Below are 15,476 nucleotides of genomic sequence, written 5' to 3' on the forward strand. Positions count from 1 at the left end.
CACAGATGGCAGGGGCCACTCAGACAAGTTTGGTTGAGAGGCTTTGCATATGAGAACCCTTGTTCCTTCCTAGAGTCCTGCTTCTCCTTGTGGGCCTGGATGCGGGAAGGCTCCCCTGTTTGGTCTCGGGGATTCCTAGACCCCACAGGGAGGAACTGCACTTTTTCCAGCCCCTGCAAGGAAATGCTAGTGTGGGCCCAGAAAGGTGGATTCTTCATTGGACACAGTTGGTGTCAGTCATCTCTGCTTGGCAAATAGCCGCGAACTGTGGGTGTTCCTCCACTGCAAAATGAAAAGAGGGGCGGGGCCTTCTGACGTGGGGAATGAGTCCTGGTCCCGGTTGGTGGGTCAGGGTGGACTCCAGCAAAGCTAGGCCTTGAGGCCTCAGAGCAGTAGGCGAAAAAGCTTCAGTGACAGCCAGTGATAACCGCTTGTCACCCTGGCAGCCTTACTCATTTAAAGACAACCCCATCCATGCCAAGGGAGGGCAGACGTAGTTTAGGAAGGGCAGGAGGCCAGGGTTAGCTAACATTCTGAGCTCACCCAACACACCCAGCACACTCAGGGGGACCATGGAGGGTTGAGAAGACCCAGGACGCTGCAGCAAACAAAATGGCTGCCAGGGATGGAGACCCAGAGGGATAGGAGAGGAAAGAGAGACCCAGTTTGAGTGTGTGACACAGGGGATGTGCTCCATTGTAGCTACTGGAGAAATCAGAGGCTGTGGGGCCACAGAGGGAATGGAAAATGTCTCTCTTCTTTTCTTGATCTCTGGCCTTCTGAGGAGCAGAGATAACAGCCCAATCCCTTAGACGCCAGGGTGATGCCGGATTTGGGGACCCTGGACCATTTTAGATTCATTCTGCTGGCTTAGGCAGTGCTGGGATTCCTGAGGCCACTCCTTGTGCAACAGTCTCAGTTTTGCCAGAAATAACCTGGGGGACAAGATACACGGCAAACCCATAGAAAGGCAACCGGGCCTGGCCTGGGGCCTGGCTGGTCAGAGAGCATATCATTTGGGCACATTCAGAGTTTGTCCTGAAGCCCTTTGTAGCCCCGGTGTTTCCTCTGACTTTCTCTTCACCGGGTCTCTGATCTTCTCCTCTTGGAGTGCTGGGGCCCTCAACTCAGGCCCTCTTCAAGGTGCAGAGGAGAGTTAGTGGAGGGGAGCCCCAGCCGGCCCTGATGGCCCAGCTCTGGGGGGTAGGACAGGACAGTTACTAAAAAGGGGACAAAGGCCATTGTATTTTTGAACATCCGGTGTCTCTGCCATCTGCTCTGGACTGGAAGCAGCTTTGGGAACGTGCACGTGCACTGGCCCTTCAGTAAGGACATCCGGCCTGTCGCCATTTCCCCGCCCCTTACTGCTTTCTGAGTGGGGTTATGGCCACATCTTGGGCAGCTGCCCAAAGCTTTCATTATCCCCGGACAAGTTCAGGCCCACTTCAGGCCCTGAGGCGTGCTAGCTCATTCTTTTACTTTGGGCAAAGAGGGCGGCTGTCACTTTCTTGTTCATGCTGAGGATTCGGCTCACTCAAGATATCTGATGCCCTTGAGACAGCGTCTGGCTGTCAGAGCTCATAGACCATCTGCTGGGATTGCCCTAGGCCCCTCCTTTAGGGCACAGAACGTGGCAATAATGTGTCCCATTTGGCAGCCTGTGTGACATTTCTTCTTGTATCTTATCAGGTGACTCAAATAATGATCATGCCTGTTGACACTTGGAGCTCTCAAAGGGAATTCTGAGCAGCAAAGGAAAGGTGACACAGAACTCAAGGGCACTTGCGCTGAGCGCTGCCCATGCAGCTGGCGATTAAGCCATTGCCGAAAACAACAATAAAACAGATTTTGGGCAAGCAGGGAATGGTGGATTGAATCCAGTGTGGCAAAAAAGGAAATGTAAAGTGAGGAATGTGGTTTCCAGATAAATAAATTATATAATTGTGATTCACCACTTGTGCAAAGAGCAGACTCCAGTGTTTGTAGGATTTATGTTCTGGAAGGAAGATTTAATATTTGAGCCTGCTGCTGAGATTATTTTTAATTTTGTTGGAACTGTTTCTTTTTACTGAACAATGCTTTATTAAGTGCTGACTAAGCGGACAGCCGCTGGGTTGTTCTCTGGATGGTGGATGAGTCACAGTTGGGTTTGGGAGATGAGGGGAGGAGCAGGGAGCTCTTTAATGCCCGCAATTCCAGGGACAGGGCTTAGGACCATGGGAGAGGAGGGACAAAGAGGGGGTGGGGCACAGCTGGAGATGAGGAAGGGGCTGGGAGCAAGGGCTCAGAGCTGGTGGGAAGGTGGGGGTGAGGGGAGCATGGAGGAGGGTGCAAAACCAGACTTTCATTTGTGAGTCCCTAAGCATCCCCTGCCACGCCTCCTCTCTCACTGCACGCCCATTATGTGTTCTTGTCTGTCTCCCTTTAGGCTGTGAGATGGGCAGAGACCTGGCCTGAGTCTCCTTTGTACTCCTAATGCCTCCCACAGTGCCTGGCCACAGGGGTGCATGGAGGGTAAGGGGGTGAGCAGGTGGCAGAGAAAGAACGACCAAGAGGTCACAGACTCCACCACATTTAGATCCAGTGAGCAGTGCATCCTTGTCTGTGATAACTGGTTATCATAAGAGAGACCATAGCGGTCCTTGCGCTCTAGGGCCACCAGGGAGCTCATGCAGCTTTTCTAGGCTTGGGAGAGAGAAGGTGGGTTGGGGGAGCTTAGGAAGGACACACTCTCAGGAAGTGCTGTCTCTTCCAGGGACATCCAGCCTAGACTATAAGGTCCGGAGCAGCTGGTCAGGATATCAGGCTCTTGAGATAGGTGGATTTTTTCTACAAATATGGCCCACACAGCAAACAACATTTTAAATTTAATTTTTAAAATAATTTGTATTTCAATAGGTTTTGGGGAACAGGTGGTGTTTGGTTACATGGATAACTTCTTGAGTGGTGATTCCTGAGATTTTGGTGCACCCATCACCCGAGCAGTATACACTGTACCCAATCAGCAAACAACATTTTAAAATAACCAAGTTGTGTCAACAAATACAAAGCAGCAAGTCCTCAAAACTACTGAAAAGAGCCCAGAAGTGGGGAACATTTCTCTGAGATCAGAGGAGTCCTTAGGCAATGTTTCCCCAAGTGGGGAAGGATACCAGTAGTGGCACGTGAGATGATTTTGGATGTGGTTTTGATAGTTTAGCTGTCACAGTTATATATTTTCAGGTGTTTTAGAAAAAAATACAATGAGTACTTGAGCCCCATAATTTTGCAGAGAGTATTGTGTAGGATAAGTCTAAATACATATGTTAAAAATAGTGAATTGATTTAAAGGAAAAGTACTAAGTTTATAACTGTACAGTTAGTAGGCATATGATATGGTTTGGATCTGTATTCCTGCCCAAATCTCATGTTGAATTGCAATCCCCAGTGTTGGAGGTGGGGCCTAGTGAGAGGTGATTCGATGATGGGGACAGATTCCCCCTTGGTGCTCTTGTGATAGTGAGTGAGGTTTCATGAGATCTGGTCATTTAAAAGTGTGTCGCACCTCCCCCCCTCTCTCTTGCCCCTGCTCTGGCCATCTAAGACATGTCTGCTTCTCCTTCACCTTCTGCTATGATTGTAAGTTTCCTGAGGTCTCCCCAGAAGCAGAGCCACTGTGTTTTCTGTACAACCTGCAGAACCATGAGCCAATTAAACCTCTTTTCTTTATAAATTACCCAGTTCCAGGTATTTCTTTTTTTTCTTTTCTTTTCTTTTTTTTTTTTTCAAGACAGAGTCTCACTCTGTCACCCAGGCTGGAGTGCAGTGGTGCCATCTGGGCTCACTGCAACCTCTACCTCCCGGGTTCAAGCAATTCTCATGTCTCAGCCTCCAGAGTAGCTGGGATTACAGGTGCGCGCCACTATGCTGCGCTAATTTTTGTATTTTTAGTAGAGATGGGGTTTCCCCATGTTGGCCAGGCTTGTTTCGAACTCCTGACCTCAAGTGATCCACCCACCTTGGCCTCCCAAAGTGCTAGGATTATAGGCGTGAGCCACTGCACCTGGCCCCAGTTTCAGGTATTTCTTTATAGCAGTGCAAGAATGGACTAATACAGCATACACAGCAAGAAATTGTGACAATGCCAGGTGTGTAGATCCTGGGGGAGTACATTTTTGCATTCCTAGGAGAATCAGAAACTCAGAGACCACAGAGGGTGGGATGGGTAGGGTGAGGGGTTGGGGGTGAGCAGTGACTTGGAGAATGATCTCAGGATATTGGACAAAGCTGTGAGAGATCACTAGAATTCAATTAGGTGATGTTTAAACATCTGTAAGAGGTGTGTGGTCCTACGAGATAAGAAGCACATGAAAAGTATGCAGGATTCTGTAGAGAAAGATGGACAAATATATAGTTATAAGCCTTAATGGTCACATAAATACACAGTCAGGTATAGAACCTGGATAGGGAGTTATGGACTCCACTCTGGCTTGACCTTTAGTAACTGATCACTTGTAATCAAGGGACTAGTCTACTCAGCCACCTCCATCTTTAAGTTACAAAGTTAGAAACTGGAAATAAGGCTTGATAGGTCCATAGAGTCAGCAGCTAGGATGCAGTCAGCATCCCACCCAGAATCTTTGGTTGATTAGCAACCTCAGGTGGCTGAGAAGGGAATACTTCTCTTGTGGATAGACATTTTAGTAGCCCTGTGAAAATTTATTTTCATCTCATTTAATTTTTTTAGCCCTGGGAAAATTTAAAATTAAGCACACAAATGTTTAGGGGAATCAAAACTATAGTTTTCACAGTTTCAAGTTAAAGAATTTGTGCATATATAATTTGTGTAGGCATAATTTTAGAGAATTTGGCCTATTGGAATATTAGACCACCTTCAAGATTTCATTTTAATGTATGTATTTGAATAATTGATTGAAATTTGTGATAAGTTGAAATATTTCCAAGTTTACATACAGTTTGGACATTTAAGAGAATTTAAGTTTCAATCTGTCTTGTATGCTGAATTTATTAAATCTGTAAGAATTACTTTTGTACTTTGGAAGGTTTGTCAGTCAGATAAAATACTTAAAAAGGAATTGAATTTATTAAATTTATTAAGTGCCATTTAAAATGTTAAAGATGTTTAATTAACTGTGTGTAAATGGGGCTAAGCATTAATCAAAACCCTCTCAAAGTGATTGTTAATATTTGCTAGACTTATAAATAGGATAATAAGATTCCTAAGGTGATTTTAAAAGCGTAAGGAAGAGCTATAAATTTCTAAATCTATAAATTTAATAAATCGAATACTGATTTTCAAAACCCCAGTAAATCTCAGAGTGGTCTTTTCAGTGCACAAAAGCCACCCTCAAGGACGTAAAATACTTTCCTAACCAGTGAGTCTTCAGCAGTGCAGGGGGAGAGAGTGGAAGTGGGAAAGGGAGAAAGGAAAGTAAGATTTTAGTGCCATTGGATTGTCTTGTTCCCAAGGTCAGGCTAGATGGTATATTCTGAACCATGCCAAATTGCTCATCTCACAGGAGACTGTAATTAAACACACGCTCACTGTGCGGGGGATCAGAATTGCTGAGGAGGGTATTTGGCAACTAAGAAAGCAGGTTAAGTCGTGATGGCTTTGGGGTCTTAGCAGTCCCTCTCAGTAAGCCCTTCTAAGTTACATTCTACTGTTCTATTTGCTGTTAATTATTCCTCAGATAATTTCCCCTGAGCAAGAATAAGGACATTCTGTGGTAGAGGCTGAGGTTTTTTTTTTTTTCCCAGGGGGTTTGCTGCTTAGAGCCAGTGGGAATGTGTATCAGTCAAAATTCTTATTTGCACCAAACAGGAGGCAGCTCCAGCTGATTTAAGCAGAAACAGGGCTGTTGAAAAGCCATTCACAGAATCACTGGGAAGGTAGGAGACTCCAACTCAGAAGCAGTGTTGGTCAGAACCATGGTCACAGACATGCCACAGAAAACATCCGGTGGCAATGCGGCTGTTGCTGTGGAACATGAGATGCCACAGTTGAGCCCCTGGTAGGGGATATCACCCCTGGAATGGCCACCAGGAGGATTCTGCACTGTCCCTCTTCTCTGCATCCATCACTAATACCTGCATCCATCACAAGGTCTCAGGTGGATGTTCCTGACTGGCTTATGTCATGTGCCTGTGTCCAAGTTGCTAGAAGGCTGGGAAAGAGGCTTGTGGCATTTCAGCTTCTGTGGTGGGAGGCAGCTGTGGCTCTGACACTCAGTAGCGATGTGTTGGAGCTAGTTTACAAGAGCTGCTTGTAAAAATTTCAGGGACTTGTGAACTGGTTGTTAAACATAGTCATTATTAAAAAGTAAATTATAGTAGATATACTGTCTCTATTCCTCTTGCAAAGTATAAAAGAAATATAAGACTCTGAATGGAGGCAAGAAGAAGGCAGACCAGCTAGGGACCTTGGGACCCAAGGAATAATACATTACTGAGTTCCTTGTATTTTCTTTTTGCGTCATATATCCCAGACTTGGAGCCGAAGAAGCTGGCAATGCAGAAATGCCAATAGGTGTAGGCAAAAAAGCCCCAACCAAAGTTTGCTCTCTCTAGTCAAAGGGGTAGGAAAGAAGAAACAGAGCAAGACAGAAAACTTTCAGACACTAACAGCCAAATGCAGCAGAAAAATCTGTGATCTCCCCATCCCAACTCAGGCTAACAAAGGCTAAATTGGCAGCTTATACTTCCAACCTTGAGAAACTGTCAAGGCACCTCAATACTCATGATGAAGTGATGTCATAGGAGACCAAGTAGAGCCTGGACTTCCAGCCCCACCTCGCAGTAATAAGGCACCCTTCCTCCTTCCCACTGTGTTGGGAGCAAGCCTCCCCAAATCTGGCGATAAACTGGCCCCAAAACTGGCCATAAATAAAATCTCTGCAGCACTGTAAAATGTCCATAATGGCCCTAACGCCCAAGCTGGAAGGTTGTGGGTTTATGGGAATGAGGGCAAGGAACACCTGGCCCATCCAGGGCAGAAAACCGCTTAGAGGCATTCTTAAGCCACAAACAAAAGCATGAGCGATCTATGTCTTAAGGTGTTTTCCTGCTGCAATTAATTCGTCCCATCCGTTCGTTTCCCATAAGGGATACTTTCAGTTAATTTAATATCTATAGAAACCATGCTAATGACTGGTTTACTGTTAATAAATATGTGGGTAAATCTCTGTTCAGGGCTGTCAGCTCTGAAGGCTGTGAGACCCCTGATTTCACACTTCACACCTCTATATTTCTGTGTGTGTGTCTTTAATTCCTCCAGTGCTTCTGGGTTAGGGTCTCCCGGACCGAGATGGATGGTGTCAGAGGATGCCTAGTGGGGAGTCAGAACCTTTGTAATCATTCAGCAGTAAGAGACAGAGAGGGACACTATATAATGATAAAATAGTTAATTCACCAAGAAGACATAGCAATCCTAAATGTACATGTACCAAACAACAGAGCTACAAAATAGGAGAAGCAAAAACCAATTGAACTGAAAGGAGAAACAGACAAATCACAATTGTAACTGGAGACTTCAACACCCCTCTCTCAACAATTGCTAGAACAATTGATAGCTAAAGTCAGCAAGGATATAGAAGAACTCAACATCAATTGAGAGGATTTAATTGACATTTATAGAACACTAAGGCTAAACCATCAGAATACACATTCTTTTTGCATGTTCATGGAACATATACCAAGATAGACCCTATTCTGGGCTATAAAACAAATTGCAACAAACTTAAGAGAATTAAAATAATATAGAGTTTTCTGACCACAATGGAATTAAACCAGAACAACAGAGAAATAATAGGAAAATCTCCAAACACTTGGAAACTAAACCAACATATTTTAAGTAATTAATGAGTCAAAAGGGAAGACTCAAGGAAAATTTAAAATATTATTGAACTAAATGAAAACTAAAATATAGGACATCAAAATTTGTGGGACACAGCCAAAGCAATGCTGAGAGGGAAATATATAGCATTAAATATGTACATTAGAAAAGAGGAGAAGTTTCAAACTAATAATCTAAGCGCCCACCTCAAGAACCTAGAAAAGATAAGCAAACTAAACCCAAAGTGAATGGAAGGAAGGAAATAATAAAGATAAGAGTAGATATGAGCAAAATTGAAAACAGAAAAACAATAGAGAAAATCAATGAAACAAAGAATTTGTTCTTTGAAAAGGTCAATAAAATTGACAAATCTCTAGCAAGACTAACAAAAAGGAAGACATGTATTGCCAACATCAAGAATGAAACAGGCCGGGTGCAGTGGCTCACACCTGTAATCCCAGCACTTTGGGAGGCTGAGGCAGGTGGATCACCTGAGGTCAGGAGTTTGAGACCAGCCTGGCCAACGTGGTGAAACCCCATCTCTACTAACAATACAAAAATTAGCTGGGCGTGGTAGTGCATGCCTATAATCCCGGCTACTCGGGAGGCTGAGGCACGAGAATTCCTTGAACCTGGGACACAGAGGTTTCAGTGACAGAGTGAGACTCCGTCTCAAAAAAAAAAAAAAGAAAGAAATGGGATATCACTGAAGACCTTGCAGACATCAAAAGACTGATAAGTGAATACTATGAATAAGTTTGCACACATAAATTTGGCAACCTAGATGAAATAGACCATTTCTCAAAAAACCACAAATGACCACAACTCACTCTATATAAAAGAGCTAATTTGAAGCTGGGCACCATGGCTTGTGCCTGTAATCCCTGCTGCTCAGGAGGCTGAGATGGGAGGATCACTGCAGTCTAGGAAGTCTAGGAGTTTAAGGCTGCAGTGAGCTGTGATCAAGCCACTGCACTCTAGTCTGGGTGACGGAGTGAGACCCTGTCTCTTAAAAAAAAGAGACAATTTGAATAGCCCTGTAATGATTAAGAAAGCTAATTTCTTAATTTAACACTCCTCCTCACCTACCCCACCCCCAAATTTCCAGGCCAAGATGGTTTGACTGAAGAATTTTACTAAATATTTAAATAAGAATTGCTACCAATTTTACAAACCTCTTCCAGAAATAGAAGAGGAGGGAATACTTCCTAATGAACTTTATGAAGCTAGTATTCCTCTGATATCAAGACCAGACAAAAATAATCCCCAAAAAAGAAATCTAAAGACTAGCTTCTCTCCTGAATATAGATGCAAGAAATCTTTAACAAAATATTAGCAAATATAATTCATCAATATAGAAAAAATTATATATCATGATCATGTGGAATTTATTAGAGATGAAAAGCTGTTTCAGTATTTAAAAATCAATTATGGTAATCCACCATGTTAACAAGTTAAAAAAAACACATGATCCTATCAATTGACACAGAAAACGCATCTGACAAAATTTAACATCCATTTATGTTAATAACTCTTAGGAAAATAGAAGGGGAAGGGGGTTTCCTCAACTTGACAAAGTGTGTCTACACAAAATCTGCAGCTAATATTGTACTTAATGGTGAGAGATCAAATGCACTTCCCCTAAGATTGGGAACAAGGTAAGGATATCCTCTCTTACCACTCTTATTCAATCCAGTGCTGGAAGTTCTAGCTAGTGCAACACGCAAGAAAAAGAAACAAAAGACATACAGGTCATAAAAAAAATTGTCCCTGTTTGCAGATAATATAACTGTCTACATAGAAAATCCTAAGAAATCTGTAAAAATGAAAACAAAACAAAAAAACTTTTGGAACAAGTGATTTAGTTCAACAAGAATCATGGGATACAAGATAAATATACAAAAATCAATTGCATTTCTATATATTAGCAGTAAACACATGTACACCAAAATTAACAGTACAATACCATATGCAGCCCACTCAAAAATGAAATACTTTTTTATAAATCTAATAAAAATTTGCAGAATCTATATGCTGAAAACTTCTGTATTAGTCTATTTGTGTTGCTATAAAGAAATACCTGAAACTGGATAATTTATAAAGAAGAGAGGTTTGTTTGGCTCATGATGCTGCAGGCTGTGCAACAAGCATGTGCCAGCATCTGCTTCTGGTGAAGCCCTCAGGTACCTTACAATCATAGTGGAAGGTGAGGGAGGAGCAGGCGTGTCATAAGGTGAGAGAGAAAGCAAGGGGGTGGGGAGGTGCCACACTGTTTAAAAACCAGATCTTGTGGTAACTAATAACGTGAGAACTCACTCATTACCATGAGGATGGCACCAACCCATTCTTGAAGTATCCACCCCCAGGACCCAAACACCTCCCACTAAGCCCCACCTCTAACATTGAGGTGACATGAAATTTGAAGAGGACAAATATCCAAACTATATTAACTACTCAAGGTTAATGAAAGAAGTCAATGAAGATCTAAATAAATGGAGAGACCTACTATGTTCATGGATTGGAAGATCCAGCATTGTAAAGTTGTCAATTTGTCCTAAACTGATATATAGGTTTAATGCAATTTTTACTGAAATCTAAGCAAAGCTTTTTTGTAGATACAGACAAAATTATTTTAGAATTTATATGGAAAGGCATAGAAACCAGAATAGCTAAAATAATTTTGTAAAAGGAGAATAAAGTGGGATGAATCAGTTTACCTGATTTTAAGACTTATATAGCTAAAGTAATGAAGACTGTGTGGTATTGGTGGAGGGATAGATGCAAAGACTGATAGAACAGAATTTAAAAACCTAGAAACAGACCAACAGAAATATACCCAACCAATTTTTGACAAAAGGTGCAAAAGTAATTCATTGGAGAAAAAATATCCTTTTCAACAAATGGTGATGGAGCAAAAGGACATCCATTGGCAAACACAAACAAACAAAACTGTGATATAAGTCTCATACCTTATGCAATCATAGAATTAAATGTAAAACTTGAAACTATAAACATTTTTAGAAGGAAACAGGATAACATCTTTGGGTTTAGGGTTAGGCAAAGAGTTCTTTGACATGACAACAAAAGCATAAAAGGAAAGAAAAAATTGATTAAATAGACTTCACTAAAATTTTAAAATTTTATGCTGCAAAAGACCTTGCTAAGAGGATGAAAAAACAAAGTACAGAGTGGGAGAAAATATTTGCATACCACATATCTAATAAAGGACTAGTGTCTTGACTATATAAAGAATTCCTCATGGCCAGGCATGGTGGCTCATGCCTGTAATCCCAGCACTTTGGGAGGCTGAGGCGGGTGGATCACGTGGTCAGGAGATCGAGATCTTCCTGGCTAACACAGTGAAACCCCATCTCTACTAAAAATACAAAAATTAGCCAGGTGTGGTGGCATGGGCCTGTAATCCTAGCTACTTGGGAGGCTGAGGCAGGAGAATCGCTTGAATCCGGGAGGCAGAGGTTGCAGTGAGCCAAGATCATGCCACTGCACTCCAGCCTGGGTAACAGAGCAAGAGTCTGTCTTAAAAAAAAAAAAAAAAAAAAAAAAAAAGAAATTCCTCCAACTCAGCATCAAAAAACCAAACAATCCACTTAAAAAATGGCAAAAGACATGAAGATAAATTTTACTGAAGAGAATAAGCAGATGGCAAATAAGCACATGAGAAGGTGTTCAATCTTATTAGCTATTAGGGAAATGCAAATTAAAACCATAATAAGGTATCACCATACACCTATCAGGATGTGAGAGAGAGAAAGAGAGAGAGAGAGACAGAGAGAGACAGAGAAACATGAAAAATAGTGATATCATCAAATGCTGGCCAGGATATGGAGAAACTGGATTACTCATACATTACTGGTGGAAAGGTAAAATGGGACAACCACTGTGGAAAACAGTTTGGCAGTTTCTTAAAAACTTAAACATAGAACTACCATATGACTCAGCAATTGCACTCTTGGGCATTTATCACAAAGAAATGAAGACTTATATTCACACAATAAACTAAGCAAATGTTTATAGCAGTTTTATTTGCAATAGCCAAAAACCGAGACAATGCAGATGTCCTTTAATGGATGAATGGTTAATGGTGCAGTGATAAAGAATAAGCTTTTGATGCACACAACACGGTAAACTGTGTATCTCCAGAGAATAGCATTGAATTGAAAAAGCCACTCTCAAAAGGCTAGACACTATATGATTCCATTTATACAATATTCTTATAGTGACAGTGTTGTAGAAATAGAGAACAGGTTAGTGGTTTCCAGAGGTTAGGGAGGGGACAGCTGTAAAAAGGCAACTTGGGAGATCATTATTGTGATTGAAGTGTTCTTTAATTTTGCCCTGTCCATGTCAATATTCTGGTTGTGACACTAATCTTAAAATAAAATGTATAATTAAAAAATAAATGCATTATATTCAAACACAGGTAAATACATTATATTAAAAATAAATGTACTAAATACTCAAAATTCATGACTTCCCAATTATTTTGTTACTTTTACTATTGTCTATATTCTGGAAGTTATTTATGTCTGTTCTATCTGTATGGTGGAAATATTCTATAGTGATGTGCTGTGGCACATTTCTTCCCAATTCTGCATTCAGTGATGTCACACTAATAGCTTGAAATTGGCCATCGTGGGAGTATTTACACCAGAGAAATCAGCAGACACTACAAATTAGGTCCTCCCCTCCTTTTTTTCATAGACGGTTGTTAAACTTTTACCGGGACTGCTTTTAAGGTAGGGAATTTCTCATGCACAGGAAGTGGGTTTAGATACTGGACGACTCCACCTCCCAAATAGCAAATGTCAATCAAAAAATGGATAATGTCTCAGATCAGTTATAGAGGAGGAAGAAGCTGGCTCTTCCTAAGGCTATTTCCTCTCTACCTCATTGCTTTGCTCATTTTATAGAAGGCTGTTGTGGACTGTGGTTGAAGCAGATGCTGGAGGAATGGAATCCTGGCTGTTTACAATCTCATTTCTTTAATATCCAGCATAGAAATGGCAGGATGGTAAAACTACAAAAAAATGGAGTTTTATGAATGCTCAGATCTCTTTTACACGTTTCCCTAGGCACTGCCATTTCTAATCTTTCTCCATCAAAGTCAGATCCTTTTGTTAGCATCTTGATCTAGGGACCTACATGGTAGTTATTAGCTTTGCTCTTCTGCAAGCTTTTCCATTCCTTGTGTGTCTAATTGGCCATAAATGAGATGGAAGCGGGAAGAGATGGGCCTGTGGATCTGATGAACCATCCTATTCTATATTACAGCTATGGTGAAAGGTCCAAAGGCCAGGTCTGTATAGACAAGGGGACACATGGTCATTGGTTTTAAGGAGTTCTCTTCACCCACTAGAGTTACGAAACTGGCACTGGCAGCATCCATGGTCCTTGCCTCACAGAGAGGGAGGACCTCTCTGTAGCCAGAGTGTGGCCAACACAGAAATGGGCAGAGATAAGAGACAGACAGACAGACAGACAATCTTTTTTGGGCTGAGTCCCTGGGAACCTTTGAGTTCCTGGTCCCTGCAGCTTGTCCTCCCTAGCTAAATTTCATTTTTGGTTTAGGCAAATTCTAGTTGAGTTCTTTGGCACAAGCAGCTGCAAAAATTCCAGATAAACACACTCCTTACAGAGCACCCCTCATCCGTATAGCCTCTCTTTCCTCCTCTGGCTCCACTCTGGAAACTATAAATGTGATCTAAAACTTCCAGTCACAACCTAAAACCATGGGACACCTTCTTTCCACCTAGAGATTTGGTTAACTTTGAAAGATAGGCTTCAGAGGTCCCCTGAGAAGGCTGCCTTTCTCCTCTGTGCTGCATCCAGGCACAGAGTTGAGTCAGAGGTAGGGAAACAGCACGATTCTGCTGTTTTACAGCCTGAAAGAAACATTTGGATGGGAATGCACTTTTTTCTTTTTCAGAATACAAGAAACCTCCAAAAATCAAGCCGAATGTTTTTGAGAAACATTTTGTGGTGGTAAACGGATTGGGTGCAAAGACACCTCCGTCTTTGGTTCCCATAGTCCCTGATTTATTTTGGCATCGGAGTGTCTGTAGTGCTACCATTCAGCCACATGTTAATTTTTTGTCTACGCAAGGGTGTAAACTGCATATGGTTTATTTCAATTAGCTTAATTGTTTTTAGTATTTAATAGCTAATTGTCTTAATTAGCTTCCAAAGCACAACAATGCTGAGAACGGTAATGACTACATCTTATCCATATGGTTACAGAAGACAGATGACTCAATTTCCCATCCTCAGGCTGTGTGAGTCTCAGGAGGACAGGGCAGATGTGCAAGGAAGAAGATGGAAGTCCTCAAGAGAGCTGGCCCGGCCTTGAATGCAAAAACCTGAATATTAAGAATAAATGAGGAGGTGATGGACAGGGAAATAAAGCAGGAGAATGAAGGATTTATGGAGGACTCAAGTCATCTATTTTCTTAATGTAGATACCATGCAGTGATGCTGGGTGAATAATAATAAGAATAACAACAAATTTCACAGTGCCATCAGGCTATATTGGCTCTGATCTGAAGAGGAAATGTTTGAAGACCAAATTGTGGGACATTGAGAGTGAGAAATGCCCTGTGGTGCAATCAGTCTTAGGAGTAGCTGGTACCAGTCAAAGCCTGGGTGACATTTCTCTGGCAAATCTGGATCAGAAGTAGTTCATACCTAGTGTCTGGCATATATTAGGAGCTTACTATATGCTTTAATCAGCATCTGCCAGGAAATCCTGTGGGCTCAACCTTCAAAATCTATCTCTAACCTGACACTTAGCATCTCCTTTACTGCTGCATCCTGGTCTGATCCACCACTGTCTTTCACCTGGCTGCCTCTCCCAGCCTCCCAACTGGTCTCCTTCCATCCACCCTCTGCCCCTCTGTGTTTACTCTCAAAGCATAGCTAAAGGAATCCTTTAAAAGCAGAAATCATATCATATCCCTGCTCTTCTCAGAACCCTCCAATGGCTCCCATCTCACTTGGGATAAAAGCCAGAGTCCTTGCAATGACCAACAAAGTCCTTCTCCATCCTGTTGTGCCTTTCTGAGTTCATCTCCCACTATTCCCCAGCCCCCTCCACTGTGCCACACTTAATTACTTCACCTGTTCATGCTTTAGGGCTGTACTGCTTGATTCATTTCCACTAGCCACATGCAGCTACTTAAAATCAACTAAAATTAAAAGTTGAGGCTGGGCGTGGTGGCTCCACCTCTGTAATCCCAGGTGAAGGAAAGAGATTTAATTGACTCACAGTTCCGCATGGCGGAGGAGGCCTCGGGAAACTTACAGTCATGATGGGAGGTGAAGAAGAAGCAAGCACCTTCTTTACAAGGTGTCAGGAAAAAGAGAGTGAGGGGGGAACTGCTAAACACTTTTAAACCATCAGATCTCGTGAGACCTCACTCACTCACTATCATGAGAACAGCATGGGGGAAACCACCCCCATGATCCGATCACCTCCCACCAGGTCCTTCTCTTGACACATGAGGATTACAATTCTAGATGAGATTTGGGTGGGGACACAGAGCCAAACCATATCAGCAAGACCCTGTCTCTACAAAAAATTTAAAAATTAGCTGAATGTGGTGGTGTGTGCCTGTGGTCCTAGCTA

The sequence above is a fragment of the Pongo abelii genome, chromosome 11 (genome assembly GCF_028885655.2).
Source record: "Pongo abelii isolate AG06213 chromosome 11, NHGRI_mPonAbe1-v2.0_pri, whole genome shotgun sequence".
Classification (NCBI taxonomy): domain Eukaryota; kingdom Metazoa; phylum Chordata; class Mammalia; order Primates; family Hominidae; genus Pongo; species Pongo abelii.